Source organism: Megalopta genalis, unplaced genomic scaffold (assembly GCF_051020955.1).
Source record: "Megalopta genalis isolate 19385.01 unplaced genomic scaffold, iyMegGena1_principal scaffold0022, whole genome shotgun sequence".
Classification (NCBI taxonomy): domain Eukaryota; kingdom Metazoa; phylum Arthropoda; class Insecta; order Hymenoptera; family Halictidae; genus Megalopta; species Megalopta genalis.
This window is the reverse complement of record NW_027476092.1, coordinates 1,081,860-1,102,848: the sequence shown is the minus strand read 5'-3', so window position 1 is coordinate 1,102,848 and position 20,989 is coordinate 1,081,860. Positions and strand designations below refer to the sequence as shown.

At 34.1% G+C, this 20,989-nt stretch overlaps 1 long non-coding RNA gene across 1 annotated transcript; it reads left to right on the top strand.

Moving 5' to 3' along the window:
* Positions 1 to 12,721: 12,721 nt before the first annotated feature.
* LOC143260869 (uncharacterized) lies at positions 12,722 to 20,419 on the top strand. Its single transcript, XR_013035134.1, has 2 exons — positions 12,722 to 12,934; positions 17,678 to 20,419. It is a non-coding gene; the product is annotated as an uncharacterized LOC143260869 (long non-coding RNA).
* Positions 20,420 to 20,989: the final 570 nt, after the last annotated feature.

Below are 20,989 nucleotides of genomic sequence, written 5' to 3'. Positions count from 1 at the left end.
CTTGCGGCTGATATGGTACGTCAATGACTTTTATGTAATACTATATGACTCCTATCGAGAGATCCATCCATGTAAATCGGGGATTGAAATTATCGAGCATGCAGCATTGTTAGTAGGCGTAGCCTCGCGCTACACTTGCGTCTACTTGAACATACTCGAACGATAGTGCTCGACAAGACATTCTGCAAGTCAGACGTTTGTTTCATGTCACCACACTCCTATATATGTATTTGTTGTTTGTAAGGAATTTATATGTTACGACCAACCTGTTCACGAAAAAGGCTACGCAAGGAGTGAGGACAAGCGACGCATGTGCGAGAGTCCCGCACAGCGACGTGGCGCGTCTAGCGGGTGAAAAAGTTATAATGTTCAAAATTATAACGTTCACGCGGTGGACGCGCCACACCGCTGTGCGGGACTCTCTTTCTTCGTCACGACCTTTACAGCGTAATTGTATAGCTTTGGAAGTTGAGTTGAGAAAGTTGAGGAACCAACCTACAGTGGATTTTCCTTAGATGGAAAAGTACTTGAGCGATTTATGGAATGCTTTTTAGAAATTGCGGTCTTTCGCGGACAATTCATCAAATCCTTATCGGTTAAGGATAAGGATCTGGCGAACATTTGAATTTCTCAAGGAATCATAATTACAAAGTAATTCAATTACAATGTAATTCGAAATTGAGATCGCCATTTAATTAAAATACAAGGTGATTTGTAATTCAATAGGAGTATAATTACAAAATACTAAGTATTTCAATTACATTAATTACGAATTACAATGTACTTAATAAATAAATTAAAATATTATTAATAACTACGACGTAATTATTATTTATTGGACACGGTATACCGCATGAATAATAAATACTTAACAATTAAATGATAATTAATAAGTAACAATTGAAATCGTATTCGTAATTAATAAACAAATTTTATTATTTCAAATAATTTGTTTAAATCTATATAAATAATAAGTAATTATTTTTCTCTTTCATTTAAACTTTCAAACAATAAATAATTATACATACATATATATTATATTGTATTTCAATTACACTCGTGATTAAAATAATTCGTAATTGAATCAACATTCTAAATACATTCGAGAGGCCAATCATTCCCACGTTATCGCGACTGTGAACACTCTCCACTCATACAGGATTGTATACGCCTATCTTGAAATGTGATTGGTTTCTTGAAAATTCGTTCAATTCCTTCTTGAGTGGTACCACTTATTACGTTTGCATAGGTCATTTTGCTTAGAACACGTAATTTTTGTTTGCATAAGTGCATGGTAGTTCTAGGTAGTTTTTCACTTACTACTGAGGGGGGTTGGGGGCTCCCCTTGACATGCCGAAAAGATTCAAAGTCGAACGAGTCACATGGATCGTAATCTAATCCGGGTTTGAATATGGGACAACAGGTACAAAATACATAATGCAAAGATGAAACATCCTTCTTTTTGTTTATTTTTAAATAAAATTTGCGTAAATGTGTTTGTAAGATTTTTCTGAATAAAATAAGAACAAACAAATTTTATACCATAAATTATAATCAAGTAGGTATTAATATGAAAAGTATATTTATATTTTTTATAAAATTTGCAATTTTATAAGATATAATCTTACAAAAATTATATTGTATTTGATCTTAATTTAATCACAAAAACCTCACAATTACAGTGAGAAAAATCTTACAATTACCGTTAAGAAAAAATAAGAAATAAAAAAGTGTCGCATTGCATTATAATGCTATCCATCCTTTATTTGCTGTCTACTTTTGTGTTTGTCGAAGTTGTATTAATAGGCTTACCATAATTACGAAGAGCCAAACCGGGACGCAGAAGAGAAAGAGGCTCATTTTCATTTTGCTTTTCGCTTAATTTGTGTTTTTCATATTTGAAATGCAATCAAAATTATTATGAATTGAAGACATATTAATAAATGTGAATATATTTTTTATTAAAAAGAAAAAGAGACAAAGTACAATTAATACAAACAACACAAAAAATTTGCCCGGTTTTATTGTTCACCCACGCTTGCTTTATATTTTTCACTAGAGTGCACTTTCTTCAGAATCGTTTTGTCGTGCTTAATTTTGTCATAAAATTCACTGCATGACATGTTCAAGTTGAGTTTGCACGTAAGCAAGGCTTCCACAACGCATTCTTCCATCCTCCCCCGATCGTCAGACCACATTTTTTTTATCTGTGAAAAAATTCTTTCCACTGGCGCTGAAGTACCGGGTAGACACATAGCAAACTCCACAATTTTTTTTAAATTTGGCACCTCAATATGCTGCTTGTGAAAATGGGTGAATAGCTGGACCCATTTCTCGGAGTAATTAGCTTCATTAGAATTTTGGAAGAAGCTTTTTGCCAATAACACCTCATCAAACAGCTCATCAATCATTATTTGGGTTTTCGATTGAGGTTTTTGCATTTTATTTATATTTTCTGCTGCTTTTTCGATTTCACTCCAGTTGAGCTCATTTTTCAAGCAGATCCACTCAAAATCTTCAGCTCCGTCGAAGCTCTTTTCCCACAATGTTAAATACGATATGCAGCGCTCATAAAAAGCGTGAACGTCACTCATGAAGTTTTCGACATTTATGGACTCTTTCAATTTATTTAAGAGTTGTTTAGCTGCTTGTGGAAGAAATTTGTTTTCCATCCTGTTTTGAAGATTGGTTTTTAACTTTGCCAACTCCATACCTACATCTGTCGCCGTTGAGTTAGTCTTCTCCATAGACTCAATGGTCTTGTTGAATACATTTAACTGTCCGAGCACAAACCAAAAATAAAGTGCTCCAATTTCTGTTGTGAAGAACTGTCGCAATGCGAGCGGACAGTTTACTTGAGCAAGAAAATAAGATTTCAAGCCTTCGTATAGCTGCAGGATCCTTTCCACAGCTGGTAATAAAGACAGAAATCTTGTATTTCCATGTTTCACTAATTTTTTGTACTCGATGTCAGCTGTCTCACAAAACTCTTTTAAGTTTGTGACGCGTACAGTATATATACAAAAATATTTGTATATTTTAACAACGATAGCCTCTATTTCGACAGGCAGACCATCAACTGCATGTTGAATTGTATTGTGAATGATGTGTGCGCTGCAACCAATGCCTTTTATGTTAACGCCGAGACCTTCCTTGAGCCTGGAATAGACGTTGTTGGTGCCCCGCCTGTTTACCCCTCCGAAATTCGTATTACAGTTATCACCACAGAAAGCAGCCACCTTGTTTTCTATTTCGTGTCTTTTGATTATCGACATTATGTGATTTGCCAAGATTTCAGACGTTTCTCCGACGACAGATCGAAAATCGAGTAACTTTACAGATATACCTCTCACAGGTACAAAGTACCTCACAACTATTGGTGCCAATTTAACATCATGTCTGTTTGATGTATGTGTTGAAATGCTCAAAAAATTGCATTCTTTTAGCTCATCGTGTAGTTCATCTCTTGCCATCGGTGCGATCACTCCCGTGATGATCGCTTCGCACTTGGTACGCGCAGACCCGAATTTGGGCTCAAATAGCTTCGATATTAATTTTGAGAAGCAATCAGATGTTTTAAAACTTATATCGTGCATTGCTGTATGGAATGCAAAAGTAGCTTCTTTAGCAGCAATGGAAAGTTCATTTTCTGCGGGTTCGACATTTTTGAAAAACGATGTTATGGTAGATGAGCTTGCAATGACACGTACGCTGGCCTTGTGTTTCGAGCACTTTAGATGATCCTTGATGTCCGCTCTTCCACCGTGTGCTATTGAAAACTCTGATAAACACTGTTGACATTTCACTCTGTCGTTATGACCGCAGAGCTTTTTAAGAAACGGATAGTCATTTTCAAGTTCTTTTGTGAATGTACAATTTCGTTTTGGCATGCTGGGCCAGGAAAAATCGTACGATAAATATCTGTTTCGACGAAAAAAAGTCAATACAATAGACACTAAATACAACACAGGCGGGCGACGACGACGTAAAAAAAAAACTGAACGCAACACGGTTTAATAGTGGACACGTGCAGTAGACAAGCTTGCATGTGCACAACTGACTGAGGTAATAAACTTTCACACTCACGCACGCAGTCAGTATCACTCGTTCTCGCTCGCTTTTGTTTCGTCTTTGGCGCGGGTGGCACGGGCGGCGCGGCGGGGCGCGGGGGAACGATTGGTTGGGGTGTCGGTGCTGTTCAAGTTTGACCGGGACGCCGGGACTGGGATCTCAAACCGGGACGTATGGTAAGCCTACCGGGACGCCGGGACTGGGATCTCAAACCGGGACTATCCCGGTCAAACCGGGACGTATGGTAAGCCTATGTATTAATATTTTTATTAATAATAAGGTAAAATAACTGGAAAATGATTAAATTAATAGATTAATCATAAACACGTCATTCGGCGCAAACCGAGCCGCATTAGAGAGCAAACGAAAAATACGTCGACGTAGTATGCAGTGATTTAACCTAAAAATTTTTAACTTCTTAACAACAGATTGCTAACCTCAAAATATGTAATTAAATATAATTACTTAAAACAGTTTCAAAGTTTTGTTCATATTTACCAACTGATGAACAATGGCATTTTAAAATTTTTAAAAAGATTTGATCCATTTTGTATAACAGGCCACATGTTAGAGAATTTTTTCAGATTTTTCGATCGTAAAATGTGATCACAAAAAATAGAGAACGTAAAAACAAAACGGAAAGTTGCAAATTTTTCGGAAATGACACATCTTGTCTTCGCCATTTTAATTCTATCGGAGGATATTGCCAAAAGCAGCAATCTCTGATGTTGTCAGCAATCTCTGCCAGATTTTTTGTGGGGGTGAAACAATGTTATAAAAAATAAAAACCAAACTTTCGACATTTTCTCCATACTTAACTTGGTTAAGTATAATATTGTCCACTTAATAAGTATATTATGCAGTATTAAACGGTTTTACATTTAAAGAAACGATTACTTAACTAGGAACACGAAATTCAAGATATGAAACTATGATATGCGTGATATATAAAATCTTCGTTATGATTACAACGTCGTTGGTTGATGGAGCGAGCGAGATACGAGTCTTTTGAACGTTGTGCGAGCGCCGAAGAGGCTAATTTTTTTTCATAAGTATTGCTCTTTCTCGATTTTTTTCAAAATTAAGTTCTTAATGTTTTAAATATATTTCGGATAAAGATATAGGCAAAAGTAATTTTTGAGCATTTTTTATTCCATCGTTTACCCGAATGTATATACTTCTTATTACAGTTTTATTTCACATTCTTTATATTAAATAGATACATGTGACTCCCATTAATATTCGGACACGATATTATTAGAAAAATTATTGCTCCCTTTTATTGTTTATGGCAGTATTATTGAATCGTTTTCTCATATAATAAAGCACTTCTTAAAGTAAGTAGAAAAATAAATTTTGTTTATTTATTGCACATGTTCTTTTGTATAACAAGCGATAAACAAGATTGTGACAGAATTTACCGTCGCAAAAATATTCGGACACAACATCTTAGATGCCAGAGTAAAATATTGTATTACATTGAGGACGACGCTAACACATATTGCTTATAAATAAATAAAAATTCGTTGTAAGAACTCGGTACCACAGAAATTATTGGTGATATCAGACGCTTTACTTGTGAAAATGGGATGAAAAGGAAGAAATACATCTTTTGAAATCCGACAATTGGTTATTTATCACAAGGGAATGGGATCTTTTAACAATAAAGCAGAATTAATGGAAACAATCACGAAAATATGATCAGAAATTCCGACTGAATTTATGCCACACAGATGCAATGCAGTCCTCAAATCCAAGGGTTATCCAACATCTTATTAGACTGTTATGAAAACTACAGTCAATGATACATCGCTGTTTTTCATTAAAAGTGATTATATAACTTAAGCGGCGTATGTTTCTACGCATTCGTAGGTACCGAACAATTCTATCAGAAGCTTATACTATTTCTTTCGTCCTTTCCTAATTCAATGGGATCTCGATGTTGCGAGCCATCCTTGTCCTGCTCGCCTCTAGCGTACACATGTTCGTATCTATTGTCTCGAGTCGTCTGTAAGTCATTCCTCTGACGGCTTGATTCTTCTCGTCGGAGACCCTAAACGAGAAAGCCACTTGAAGGTGCCATAAAATAGTATTCCCTGCAATTACTGTCAAGGACGGAAGGACTGTCCTGAAACTATGCTTATCGTAAACGAGAATTTCGAAGCATTGCACAGCATATGGTGTATCTCGACGTGTTTCGTTTCTTTTTTATGAAACCATTTCTAAATAAACCATAGACCTTTCCTAATATATTAAAGAATTTTGTCAGCTTCTTCTTTGTTGAAAATTGTGGTTCAAAATAATGAGGAAGAAAAATAATCGATATGTTTCTTTTTCGCAGGAATAGAGAAAAGACTGTTCCTCAATACATAATCTATTGCAATCAGTGTTTTAAATTTTTCAGATTTTCTGGTAGGGTTTGATCGTATATTTATTAGTCTACTTGAACTAAATGATATTAACGAAACTAAGGGAATCGTGAAAATAATATAAAATTTCGAGTTACTGCAGTAGCTGTGTGTGTGTGTGTGTGCAATGTAATTTAAGTTATAATTTTTTCCATAATTTAAATATTTAATCTTTTTAACTTACTTCTAATAAACGAATTTTATTATGTCTGACGGTGCATTATTTTTTAATACAATATTAATCGATCTCGTAGTAATACGACTGAAACTTTTGGATCGATTAAATATATGTACTACTCGATTAAAAACATCTAGCATTTAACATTTTCAACTATTTCATCATAAATACTGTACGATATTTTTGCAGTATAATTTATGCTGAAATTCATTTGCATCTTGTAATTGCGAAACAAATGACAACCTAGCAGATTTGTACATTATTTAGATAATAAATTATAGAAACGTTACGAAGAAAAGATATTTCTTCATCTTTATGCAATATTGTGGAGGGTCCTAATAAAATAAGTATCTTTATTCGATGTGTTTGAAATAAATAATTTTATTAGTCGAGAATTTGTCCGACAAATAAAAATACCACTTAATTATCAACACGTAACTACATTGTTCCAGAACAAAAACAAATCAATATTCATAGAATCGTTTTTCAAATAAAGATAGGAAAGTGTCGAATATGTGGATGCTTGGTCTCAAGTTTCCGATTATGCTCTCTAGTTTTCATTTCGGGGTAATACAGTATCTAACAAAAAGATAACATACTTTAAAACTAATGTAATTTTTATTTATGTAACATTACAACTAAAATACTGTTTCTATATAAATTTGCAAAATACCACTATAAACATACACAAATGAAATAAAATTGCATTTCGCAAGTGTAAACAATTTTATTTAAAAAAAGAGAATTTTTATGGAAATACAGTCGGACAAAATGTTAGCACACTTAACTAAAAATTATGTATGTCAATAAATCAAGCAATAATATTGAATGCCTAATGTTTTGTGGCTTCATCTTTCCACTTATTAACAGTCGTCATTATCTACGAAGTTTCTTTATTAGTTTTTTGTTCTAATTGTTTCTTATCATCTTAAATACATTTTTATCATTCGACAATCTTTTGAAATTATCTGCCATTTGCATAATGCATGGTTATGATTTTCGCAACAATTTTCAACGATATGATCTTGCTGATTAATCCTCGAGAAAAAAATTCGCGGCATCACCCTGTTGAAAAATATGTACAGGGTATTCCTGAAACTATATACAAGCGGTCACCGGGTTATTTTTCATAAAAAAGAAATGAAATAGATATAGAGTGACTTCTTTTTTTTTTAGGATTTCGTTTTTGAGAAAACCAGGTTTTAAACCTTGCTTTGTACATACGCTTTTCCGGCTATAAGCGATGTACAGCGCTTAGCAAATTTTCAATCTCGATTTTCTCGAAAACTAAATCCTAAACAAAAAAATATTATTTTACACTTTTTTCATGTTTTTTTTTATTTGGAATTACATGGAGTCGCAACATAATTCTTAGTGAAATATGCCATCATTATTTTCCACCGTATTTCCATAAAAATTCTTTTTTTCTAAGTAAAATTGTTTAAACTGGCGTAACGTAATTTTATTTTATTTGTGTATGTTCATAACAGTAATTTACAAATCTGTATAGTATTAGAATCTCGGTTATTACCTTAAATAAATCCAAATTACGTTAATTTTAAAGTGTGCTATCTATTCGTCCGGCACTGTAGCTCGTTGAGTTTCTTCTTCTTTGAGCTTCTTCACATGTCGCGAAGTAAAGATATTTTTCTACCAGAAAGTATCAGTGCACATTTCTTTTTACATCCATTTCCAATACATACATTTTTTATTCAAAGCGTATTTATCCGTGGCGTTGAATATAATTTTCATCTTTTATCTTTATCTTTATATGAAGGCTACGAATAGATTTGCGGATAACTTTTGCCAGAATTTTGAAGATTCAAACTTTTACATTCTTGAATATACCTTCATAAAGCAGAGATTGAAAACAATTATGACATCGGTTTCAGTTCGTGAAAGAATTATGGAGAATCCAAAAATTCTCATCAAACAGTTTCCATTGTTTAATGATGGAAATAAACAAAAAGCAATACCGCGTATCCAATTAAATAATGATATTTTATTCGAAGTATGCACAGTTGCTATTTTATGTCCTTTATGCGACATAAAGGACTGACTAGAACGCGCTGTTTGACCCATCAATTGAAACAAAAAACTCAACGCACACAAAATAACTACCGAGTAGCGACGATGTCTTCGAGCACCAAGGAGAAATGTGATAGTTGAATGCCGACATTTAAAATCGATATTATGTATATAGGTCCATAACTGTAAATTTTCAGTTCTGTATGATAGCCAGATAGGATTAGTATGTCACTTACTGTGCCCATTAAAATGGCGTCTGAAGTTTTCGATAAATTATATGGTTTTCTATGTTGATGTCTTTTATGTTGTTGATGTCATATATGTTGATGTCTTTTACATAACTACAAATTTTATTATAATTGAAATATATAAGGAACATAAAATATTTAACAAAATATAAATAGTAGTTTTCGATCGAGTTACTGTGCCTTGTAAGAATGAAAAGTTTACTACTGCGTGCTATTTGAGCCGTTCAGTGCATACATCGATTAACTCCACTTTTTGAAAAATCTTAAATTTATGTGTCAAAGCACTTGCTATAGTCATAACTTTTTATATTTATAATAACTTCCCTGAATAATAAAAATTAACACCATTAAACGGCAACATTTTTTTGGCCATTGAAAAATAAGTAATTTATTTCAGAAGTCATTTTGATTAACTCCATTCCCTAATGTAATCGTTGCTTTATTGTCATGCATCAACGCTTTGTTTTAAACAGCCGAAGATGCTTTCCCCCCTCTCAATAATATTGGTAATAAAATCGCATCGACAAACAGATTAAAAAAAAGCGCAACGCAAACGGTAGTTAGTATAACAGTGATCTCGCACGCTGAATGTTACTGTCTACTTCACCATTATTGCACGGCCTACATATTTTCTTGGTCTTTTCATCATTACTCCCAGATTGTTTTTAAAGAAATAAATATTATACCGTTATAACCAAGATGAGTGAGACTAATAACAACGTGGATGTCGAAAACAGTGATGGTTCTTCAATACGATTTATTAACAGAAAGTGTGGTTCAAGAAGACGTTTATCGTTTTCCTCGGATTCATCTGATTGCAACAGTACAAATTTCGCAACAAACACGTTGATTGGGAGGAAAAGAAGTTGTAATCCTGATAAATGGACACGAAATTTACAAAAGCATAACAGAACAAAAGGTTTGGCATATAGGAATAGGGGAGGAAATTTAATACCTGCAAAAACATTTGTCGATATAAAATGCAGATGCCGCCAAAAGTGCAACCAAAAAATTTTTTCAAATGAGAGAGAGACTGCCATGAAGGCATTTTATAGATTACATAGTCAGCTTGACCAAAATATTTTCTTAAGAGGTTGTATTAAAGTCAACGAAATAAAAAGAAGGCGCCCCACGAATGAAACTAAAGAACGAAGATCACATTCTTTTACATATTACTTTTGAAAAGACATACGTGATATTCCCGTTTGCAAAAAATATTTTAGAGACACTTATCAGGTGAGCGATGGGCGGATATACAAATGTTGTCCTAAAGAACAAGTTACATCTTTGGTTGATCTGCGCAAAGGCCATGTTGCAAGCAATAAAATAGATGACACAAGTGTTATAAAACATATAAAGTTATTTCCAGCCTACCGTAGTCACTACACTAGAGCTCATAATCCAAGACGACAATATTTAGATCCTGACTTAAATATTAAGAAGATGTATGAACTATACGTCACAGAATGTGAAAAGGAAAATATAGTACCAGTGAAAGAAAAGTATTACTATAATGTGTTCTCTACAAAATTTAATTTACATTTTAAACAACCATCAAAGGATACGTGTCAAAATTGTGATGCTTTGCAAATAAAAATTCAATCCTCAGACGGTGAGGGAAAGAAGATGGCAGAAATTGAAAAGGAAACTCACTTAGAAGAGGCTGAACGGGCTCGCAGTCAAATGGCTGCCGACCGAATGGCAACATCAGAAAAAGTTTTCTTATTTTCTTTCGACTTGGAAGAAGCTTTGACCTTTCCCAAGCTGACCACATCCGTAGCTTATTATAAGCGTAATTTATATGTTTATAATTTCGGATGTCATGAATTCAGTAAAAATATAAGCCACATGTTTGTTTGGCCAGAAACTGAAGGATCTCGTGGGTCTCAAGAAATTTCATCTTGTCTAATAAAGTACATAAAGACTTACGCTACAAACTTTGAAAAAATAATAACATATTCGGATTCGTGTACCGGGCAAAACAGAAATATTAAAACTGTCTTAAGTTTATTGAAACTTGTTCAGAGTATGGAAATAAGAGCTGAGTCAATTGAAATGAAATTTTTGGTAAGTGGGCACAGCTATTTGCCTAATGACTCAGATTTTGCCATTATTGAGTCACGTACGAAAAAAAATCAAAACATTTTTTCACCAGATGATTGGTACAATATAATCAAAACATGTAAAAAGAAAGCTCCATTTCATCTAATCCAAATGACCCACCAAGATATTTTTTCAACAAAACCTTTAGAACAATCAATCATTAACAGAAAAGTAACCGTCACAGGCTTTCCAGTAAATTGGCTTAAAATACGCTGGATAAAATTAGAAAGGTCCAAACCCCATCTCATACAATTCAAATGTGATTATAATGAAGATACAGAATTTAAAGCCATTAATTTAAGAAAATCTGTATCAGGTAGACCGCAAAGTTTGAAAAATATATATCAGCCTTTATTATATCCTAAAGGCAGAACTGTGACAAGGGAAAAATGGAGAGGCATGATGGACCTGCTAAAATACATTCCTCCTGTTGAACATGATTACTATAAAAACTTGACAACAAATCGAAATGACGAATCCTCACATCCAGCTGATGAAGAAGACATTATTTATAATATTTCTGATGAATTAATTACAAATAATATAATATAACAGAACTGTGAACATTCATGTTTATGCAAAAGCTGTAATAAAAATATATAATAACTAACTTTATCTGTAATAAAAAACTTAAAAATTTAAAGACTGAATTTAACTTTACTACTTTTTTTCAGTTGCCAAATTGATTAACTCCACCAGTCACATAAAAGCTGTAACATTACTGACGATTATTTTTTGGCTATTCTTTCTTATTAATTTTATACAGCGTCAGATGAAAGCTATATCTGTATTTATGCATTCTACATTATATGTGTGAATCTATATTATAACAGGAATTTTAGAAAACAATGTACATCGTTTCATCGCGTTTCTCAACTTTTTCTTTTATGGAGTTAAGCGATGTGTGCACTGAACGGCTCATTTACTGAGCCTTTTCTAGTTATCATCTGCACACTCATCTAATTACTATATGTCAATCTCTGTGCACTGATCTAATCACTATAAAGAGTGCTAGGTAAATACTAAACTTCGAAAATTGTATGAGCTTTGGGTATCATAATTTATTACACATGTTCAGTACAATCACGTACAGCGTATACACATTTCACGGACAGAAAAAGTAATCTTAAATGTAACACGTAGTTTGCTGTAAGAGGGCTCAGTCTAGACTGTTTTTCTGAAATTTGGTAGAGTTTTTTGAATATAATAATTTATTTTTTTGTTTTGTGGAAAGCATGATTTTTGTATTTTTTTTATCTTTATTTGCAAAGTGATTAGTAAGTCTTTTAACAAAATCAGGAAAGAAGGAAATTCTGCGGCTGGAAGAAAAAACACTGAATGTCACATGTTTTCACTTTCGAGATGTTTGTCCTTTAAAGTTCTGGCCACCAATTCCTTTCTTGGTTTTCCATTTATTGAGCTTATCGTATTTGCATAAACTGAAATTTCTTGAAATTGTAACATGTTGCGGTATTCTCTACAGTCACTGAATTATGCCGCGAGATCTAGGACGCTCGGAGCGTGGGCTGAGTCGAATGGTGCCGGCCCTGAGCAGCGGCGAGTGCGCGTAGAGTTTGTGCGTCGTGCCGAGCCGTGAGTCTGGGGAGTGGGGAATGCCTCGTTTCTGGCTGAGGAAGCGATCTGCCGAGAACGAGGATCACTGTCGCGTTGACCGTAGCGTTGGGTGTTTGGAAGAAATAAGTGTAACTGTGACAATTCGAGCCGAGATTAATTCATACGAAATGAAGGAAGATAGCCGCTAAAGACCATAGGGCAGCAGGCGAAATAATAAAGGACAGTGCTGGCAACAACTGGCAGCGACCGTTCCAAAGATATGTCAAGACTAGTGACCGGCCAGAAGCCGCATTCGTAACTGGGAATTTCTGATCGGTTTTTCGGTAAGTCTCATTATCAGTACGAATTTCTTCATTTACATTTCAATGGCTCGGACACCTTCTCTCGGATGGGCTAATTATTCGCCAGTGCGAATTATTACACGCCACGTGCGTTACGCATATGGCGTCTCGAGAAAGCTTGCGAAACTGGAAGCACGTGTCTTCCACGTGGGCAATCGGTTCTTGCGGATATATGGCGTCGCGGCCATATTTATTTATATTAATATTCGGACAACTTTTAAAACGCCATAACTTGCTTAGAACTGGACTGAACAACTTGAATTTTGTTATTGCTTTCGAATGATTAAAGAAAATAATATATGACGAAATATATATAACGATGATTTAAGAAATGCATTTCGTAGATCTCGGTAATTTATATGCATATTGAAAATTTCAGCGGAATCGGTTGACTTTGGTATAAGCGGTAAACAATTAAAGATCGCAAAAATCGCAGTTTTGTCCTGATTTTTAATATTTCTGTCCAATAATTGTGAGAAAGTTGCTGTTTTAAAATTTGTTTAATGCTCGTAACTATGACCTTGCGTTAACTGATTTCGATGAAATTTTCGGCATGCATGTAACTTATCGAGATCTACAATTCCTAATATATTTTCTTTGCAATATGTAAGCTTATTTTCTAATAAAATGTCGCTTTATGGGCATGTCTTGTATTTATTTCTTTATTTCTAGATATCTGAAACTGTTTTTTAAGTTGTTTAATGTAAGTATTGTATAACATACTGTATAGCGTACCTGATTATACATTCACTTCAGATTGATCCTCTATAACTTGAGATATTATTTTATTGTCGTTAAGAATATGAAATCCTTTATCATTTCCATCATTTTTAATCACATTTTCTACATCGTACTCTACGCAGTGCGAAATGCACCTTGCGACATTATACATATAACTTTGTGATTACGGTTTGTTCGCTATCTGATCTTTCATGCAAAGATGAATTACTTTCACCCACTTTTAGAAGCTGTTATTCATTTTTATTCCTCTATTCGTGTTTGCTGCATCATCTTCTTTGCATTTTAATATGTTATCTTTATAATTTTTTTATGATATATACAGTAAATCTACCAATGTTATATTTACGAGACAAGAAATTAATTGTTTCTGAAGCGTCTATTAATTTCAAATTTTTCTTCAATACAAAGCACCAATCTTTTTCTCTTTTCGTTTGATTTGTGTGAAGACGTAATGAGAATATAGTTTCTGGACGAATCACATACATACAAGTAACTGAATTAAATCGTTACTTATCTTACATTCTATGCAGGAAGACTATGCTAGAATTTCTAACTAAGAAACAAAAACAGTGTGTTGTATAATGGGTATGTCGCGTCGTTCCTGACATCCAATTGTTGGTAACGGGTTACTATGTTGGATAAACACAGTCCAGATAAACGGTGTTTTACTAGTTCTTGTACTAGTTGTTCTATCATTAGTATTTATTTAAGATTGATGTCGTTTTTAAATCTCTATTTTATACTATTTTAAGATTTGTTTATAGTATGTATTTTTTTTTTGTTGCAACTTGAATGTCCGAATTATATATAATATATATTATATATTATCAAATATTTCAAGATTTAATGAAAAGTATTTGTTTAATATAATGTTTTACAAGTAGTGTATAAACAAGGGTTCGGACCTGGACAAACTAATCTAAATTGGAATCGAAATTGCGTAGGAACCGTATTTTATTAGGCTTCCCTCAATTTATTTTCTTTATTACATCACCGCCCAATGCTTCATCCTGTAGCAAATGATAAAATGTCATGGATAATAGTAAATCAAAGACCTATGCATATAAACTGTGAATCGTTTAATAGAGTTCGATGATGTACCTGCGCTGTTGTCTGTTTTTGAGTTGAAGTAAATTACCTCTCAGATGTTATACCAACAGAATTTGTATGATTTTCATTATTTTTATCGGTTTCTTTGCTTTTGTTACATGCTCCACTGCCATTAGCTTTATCTGTTTTTTCCGCTTCTTCTTCATTGTTACTACTACTGTCAATAACTATTATCTCGTCATTATTGAAGGGTTTTACCAGTCTATTAGCAAATAATGTTTGCATCTATAAAATAGCATGCGATTATCCAATCTGTCAAATCTGATAGTATATTATCATTTTTAAATGAGTTTGTTTGCAAGTATACATATACTTCTGTCTTTTCTTTTTGTGCTTCCTCCTTTCTCTTATCACAATAATTTTTAATTTCTTTCCTGATATTTCCAATATCTGCAGTTGTTTCAGTAGTTTCCAAACATAGCACAAGTTCTTTTATTTCACGACTATATGTAAAGAATTAATTGTAACAATACAATCGAGCTTATAATGGCAAATCAATATTTTGAAATATTACATTGTATATGCTTGACCTCTGTAGGTTATTAAAAGCGTTAGTGTTATTTTTGTTAACAAATTTACCTAATGCTTTATTTAGATCATTCACTGTTAGTATTGTTCATAGGTTTTTATTTTCAACCAAACTGGTGTCCTTTTAGTTTTGCTTGTATGTGGTTTCCACAAAACCTTAATTCTCCTAATTAAAAAACCAAACACAAATTTTACCTTCGAGCACCTTGTAGAATATCGCAATTTTTGTTTACCTCAGTATAGCTCATAATGTCAGTCGTATCCTGGAGTACTTACCAGAACTTCTTGTTTTACAGAATACAATTAATTCGTGAGAATTAGCAACTTTATCATAATATTTCTGTGCCAATCTAAAATACACATATTATTTATTTCCATTTATTACTTGTATTCGTTAATATACTAATAGAATCTTACCTGGTCGAATCAAACCGTTCTTTATCTTTCAAGTAAATTACTTTCAATCGAATATATGGCAAGACCGGTTGCTTCGGATGATTTGACAATTGTTCCGTGGTACTAGGAATCAATTCATTTTCTATGCGTCGGTCGACGATATTAAAAACTGATTCTGATAGCAATCTATCATTGTTACTTTTTATATTTGTATCATTAAGGACCAGAGTGTCAAACACAAATGGTCTAACGGTTTTCAATTTCAATTTCTTCAACTTAAACTTATTACCGTTTACGCTAAGTATGACAATGTGTTTGGCCTTTGATTCGCCTTCGCATAAAGAAATCGCAATCTGTAAGTGCGTTTCTTAAGCAGTAGTTTCTTATTTTTCATGCATCATAATTAATAAATAAATCTAAAAATATACCTGTTTGAGAAATGTAGTATTGTCTTTTAGAGTTAAACACGTGTGTGATACAACATTCCTGTTCCCCTCCCCACACGACAAAGTCAACAAAAGAGGGAAGGTGGGCTTCCGAAGTATATCCACGTTTAAGACATGGTGCACGTTTTTTATGTAAAACAAACAAATTAAAGCATTTCACCTATGAATGAAAATCATGTGCAATAAAAAAAAATGGAAAGACCTCTCAATACATATATGGATCTCATAAGTTCACCTTAAAATCGTTCAACATCCGTATTAATTTATCATCGTTCATGCAGCTTAAACCAAAAATTGCAACATGGGTATTACCCATTTTTATCATCAGTGGAGGAATGATCATTTTAGGGGTGGCTGTCCATTTTCCAAAATAATTTATGAAACCAGACACAGACAACAAGTCCATTTGGCCCATTTATTCCACAACCTATAATTTTGATTATAATTACTAATGGCTGAATCAATGTTGAAAAATCACTGTACTTAAACTATTGATATTATATTTCTTACTTGGATGGTCATTTTTCCCGTGAATGGAAAATATTAGCATGTCAATATTAAAATTTGGATCCTAAAAATTTACAGTTTTAAAAGTACAGTGTGGGAATGTTAATTCTGGCTCGCTCAAAAATTGGATGTTAATTGCTCTGATGAAAAGACAATCATTAATATTTGTCGTACTTCAAATACCATCTTATATTGATATTATCATATCTTGCTAACCTGGGACCCATATAGTATTTATTTAACAATTCCATACATTTTAATTCATCAGAAGTTGTTGGTTTCGCATCGTGAAATAAATCTCCACAATGAAATATAAGGTCTACATTTTTTTCCTTGCTACATTGAAGTATTTCTTCAAAAGTATTAATGCTCTCATCCGATGACTCTCCTGCTTGTATAAATTAATTATTTGCAGTATATATGTGCGTGTGTTGCTGTCAACGGTCATGATGCTACCACTGAGTAACCACATCAATGGCCTTGCCATGTTTTAATTACTGTAATGTCTCCAGTTACATTTCGAAATATGTATTCTTCGATGCATTCTCGGCATCGACTAGCGTTTGATGTTTCCAGGATTACAGAACCATATCCTTCACAATGACAATCTGCCTCACTTCTGTGGTTTCCTGCGATGGTATGCCAGCAGCCTTCAGGAAATAATTCTCTTTCTTCTGCTGCCACTCGAGACCAACATTTTTCACACAATTTGTATTCTTCAGCTTCAAACACGAGTTGCATTTTCCTTATACATTAGCATATTAAGAGATCCTCGTGCACCTCTGGATAATCAGCGGGATTTACTTCATCCTGGAAGTGATTCCAATTTTTAATTTGTGTCGGACGAACTATCGAAGACGAAGGAGTGTTTTAATTTATCCTGATGTTTCGCGATTAGGTGTCCGGTCGCATCTGTTTTTAAAATTGCATTATTTATATCCGACATCTACTATCTCGTATGGCCCGATGTAACGTGGATCGAATTTACTTGTTTCAGGTTCTTTTTACACATGGACGTATTACTCCACCATAAGTTATGTCGGATTAGCTCACTTATCGTAATTCCCGAAGATTAATTCGTGGGATGTGAAATTCGTAGCTTCGTGGACGGAGGTATTTATATGAAATCATGGCAAATGGTAAGTAGAGGTCCCATTCTTCATATGACTCGATGTATTGTTTTAGATGTTCTGTTAATACAATATATGGCTCCTTTTTAACGATCCATCTCGGCAACATGTAGCATTAGTTTCCCAAGAAACTAGTGTTTTCATCTATCGAAATGGATTTTGGTGTCTCACATATTGCAATGAAATGACTCGCGGACGCGTCAGCTATTATCATGGCTTTAATATCTGATAAAACAACTGCTAACCAATACTTTTTTAAATTGTCTCGCATAGTTAAAATGTAGCGATTTCCATTGATTGTTTTTGGAAGTAGTCCAAATGTGTCGATGGCAAGTTCGTCAAAAGGTTCCAGAGATGTGTCCGTAATAATCACGGGTTGACGGGTTTTGTTCTGATAAGTGAACGAACGAATTCTTGTGAATCTTTTCTCATTTCGGGGCAGTCATATTTTTCTTTTAACCCTTTCGGTACGGAGGACCTGGCCGCGGTTATACATTCGTGGAACGAGGAAGTTTTTCGCAAGAGTGGTTGCACTGTCCGACAGCGTAAACCGCGAAAACATGTTTTGCGGCATTCATAGAGATCTCGAGCGTGATTGACACTAAACTTTTCATTCGGACCGCGACATCGGTTACTGACGCGGAATTTAACGTGTTTGAAAAACATTTCTAAAATGTTTATACTGCTTTGTCGTAACCTAAACCAATCCTCGGCAGAAAACCGAGATTTCGACGGTATCTTATCTCGCGGATCAGACGGAAGGACAGACAAAACAGGCATGGCGCTTAACGTTTTAAAATCATATCTTTTTCTTTACAGTACATTAATTAAAGTAAATGGCATTGATATAAATAATATGGTCCAATATTACAAAATTAAAATAAATAATAAAATTAATAGTGTAACATAATAAATAATAAAACTAATAGTGAAATATAATCAACGACAAAACTAATAGTGTAACTTGGTGTGATAGTTTTCGAAACAAGGGGAAACGCGCAAGCCCACATTACATTGTTCGCACTGATACTTGGATTCACGTCCCACACCACCGACTGATATATCGAAGGAAAATGTCCCCCTGTGAGCCTTGTGGGATAATTACTTCTTGACTTGCTGCACCGATGATATTCATGATTCTTGTGTTATTTTTCTAATATTTCCTTAATCAACTGAAGGTGAAATTTCGCCATTGAGATTTGTTTTTTTGTGGTGTGCTTATATAGGCAGTATGCGTTCCACACGCAAATGTCGATCAAGTGGAAAAAGAGAGAGAGAGAGTATTTGCGATACCACTTTAAACTTTTGCGCGCGCGAGTTGCATCGATAGTAATTATCACCATATCTGATTTATCGATTGTACTCATTGAAGAGTTATAATCTATTACGCATTTGGGCTTTAGAATAATTTCATTTTTTCTTGACTTCTTAGGTACTTCTGCAAATTCTGCGGTATGGATAGTGTGAAAAGCATATAAAATTTCTTTCTATCAAACCATTTTCATTGCAAACAGATTTTCAGATGAGCGGAACACTGCCTCTTCTTTTTTCAATTTATCAGTTATTTTAAGCATCTCTTTCCGTCTTCTTTGTACAGTGCCACAAGCGTCCGTACTTTTTTCGTGGAGTAGGTTGAACAATATGGGACTGGAAAACCAGTTGTCCAGATAAATACAATAGTCTTAGTTGCCAACCCAATGGCCTTTGTTCAGAAAAGGTTGCAAAAGCGACATTACAATGTTCCCTGGCTTTCCAATATATTGATATTCGGTAGCTACAGTAGCACTAGCCCCACAATAAATGATTATATCTTGGATATAACCCGTCTTGCAGTCACAAAGTAGGAATGATTTTATGCCAAACCTACTCCTCTTCGAGGGAATATATTGTTTAAACGAGAGACGGCCTTTGTAGAGGAGTAGACTTTCGTCTATACATAACCGCTGGTATGGCTGAAATGCATTGATAAAAAGATGTTCGTAGCATTTCCACTACTTCATTTATTTTGTGTAAACGATCGGCAGTGTGGCCGACTATGTCCGTAAAATGCAACATTTTCAATAATGAAAAGTAGCGATCTCTACACATAATTTTACTGAAAATATCGCTTCGGAGAAACTTATCTTTAGACCAATTTTCATTTAAGGATAGCTTTTTGGTTCGCGTCATTAATAACGACGCAGCAATAAAACAATATAATTCATCCACTTCCATCCCTTCTGAAGCGTTCAAGTGATCTCTTTTGAGCTGTCGACACCGGTAATAGTTTGTTTTTTGCACAATCAATTTAACTAAATCTTTAGAAAAAAGCAGTCTGAAGTAGTCCAAAATTCTCGACGAACGATTTAAATTGTTCCCTACTACTCCCGAATGATGTGGCGTAAAATCATGAATTTTTGGACTAAGCTTCTTTGATGTCCATTTGATGCTAGAAGGAGTATCAATTCGTACTTCAGGCTCTACTGCTTCTTCAGATACCGAGGTGCTAAGTACACGTGCTCGATTGTTCCTCCTTTTGCGAAATGCTAAATTATATTGATTTTCTTCATCAGAATCTCTTTTGGAATCAATGATTTCCTTTATCCATTGTTCTCCTTTCAAGCGTTTTACACTCATCCTGAAGGGAACTAAATTCAAATTGTAAGTTATACATTAAAAAAATTAACGATATAAGCAAACATTCCAATTTGTTTTTCGTAGCTTATCTATATATTATAAAACATATATAATTAAGGCACGCTGTTGACTGTTACTAATTATATATTATAATGGAACGATTAGAACAGCCGGGAATTTTAAACACAGAATAGTAAAGTAATGTGTACTATAGAGAGTAATCATACCCACATAACTTTCCGTTGGTGCTGTTAACGGTGCCCACATAAAGTGCCCACATAACTTTCCGTGGATGCCGCCAATAGGCGGCGGTAGTACCGAAAGGGTTAATTGATTTAAGGTTTCCGTTACACCCTTGTGACCTGCGATTAATCTACTGCGAGCTTCTTCTATTAATTTTCATCGAATTTCATCTACTGGTGTGACAATGTTATCCGTGTTCGTAGGTTGTGGCAAAACTGGGCTAATATCTGGTTCGTCTCCATCAGTTGAATTGCTGTTCTCCTGGGATTTAGATTCGTAATCAGGTATAGACTAAGTTATACTTGGTTCACTGATCTTGG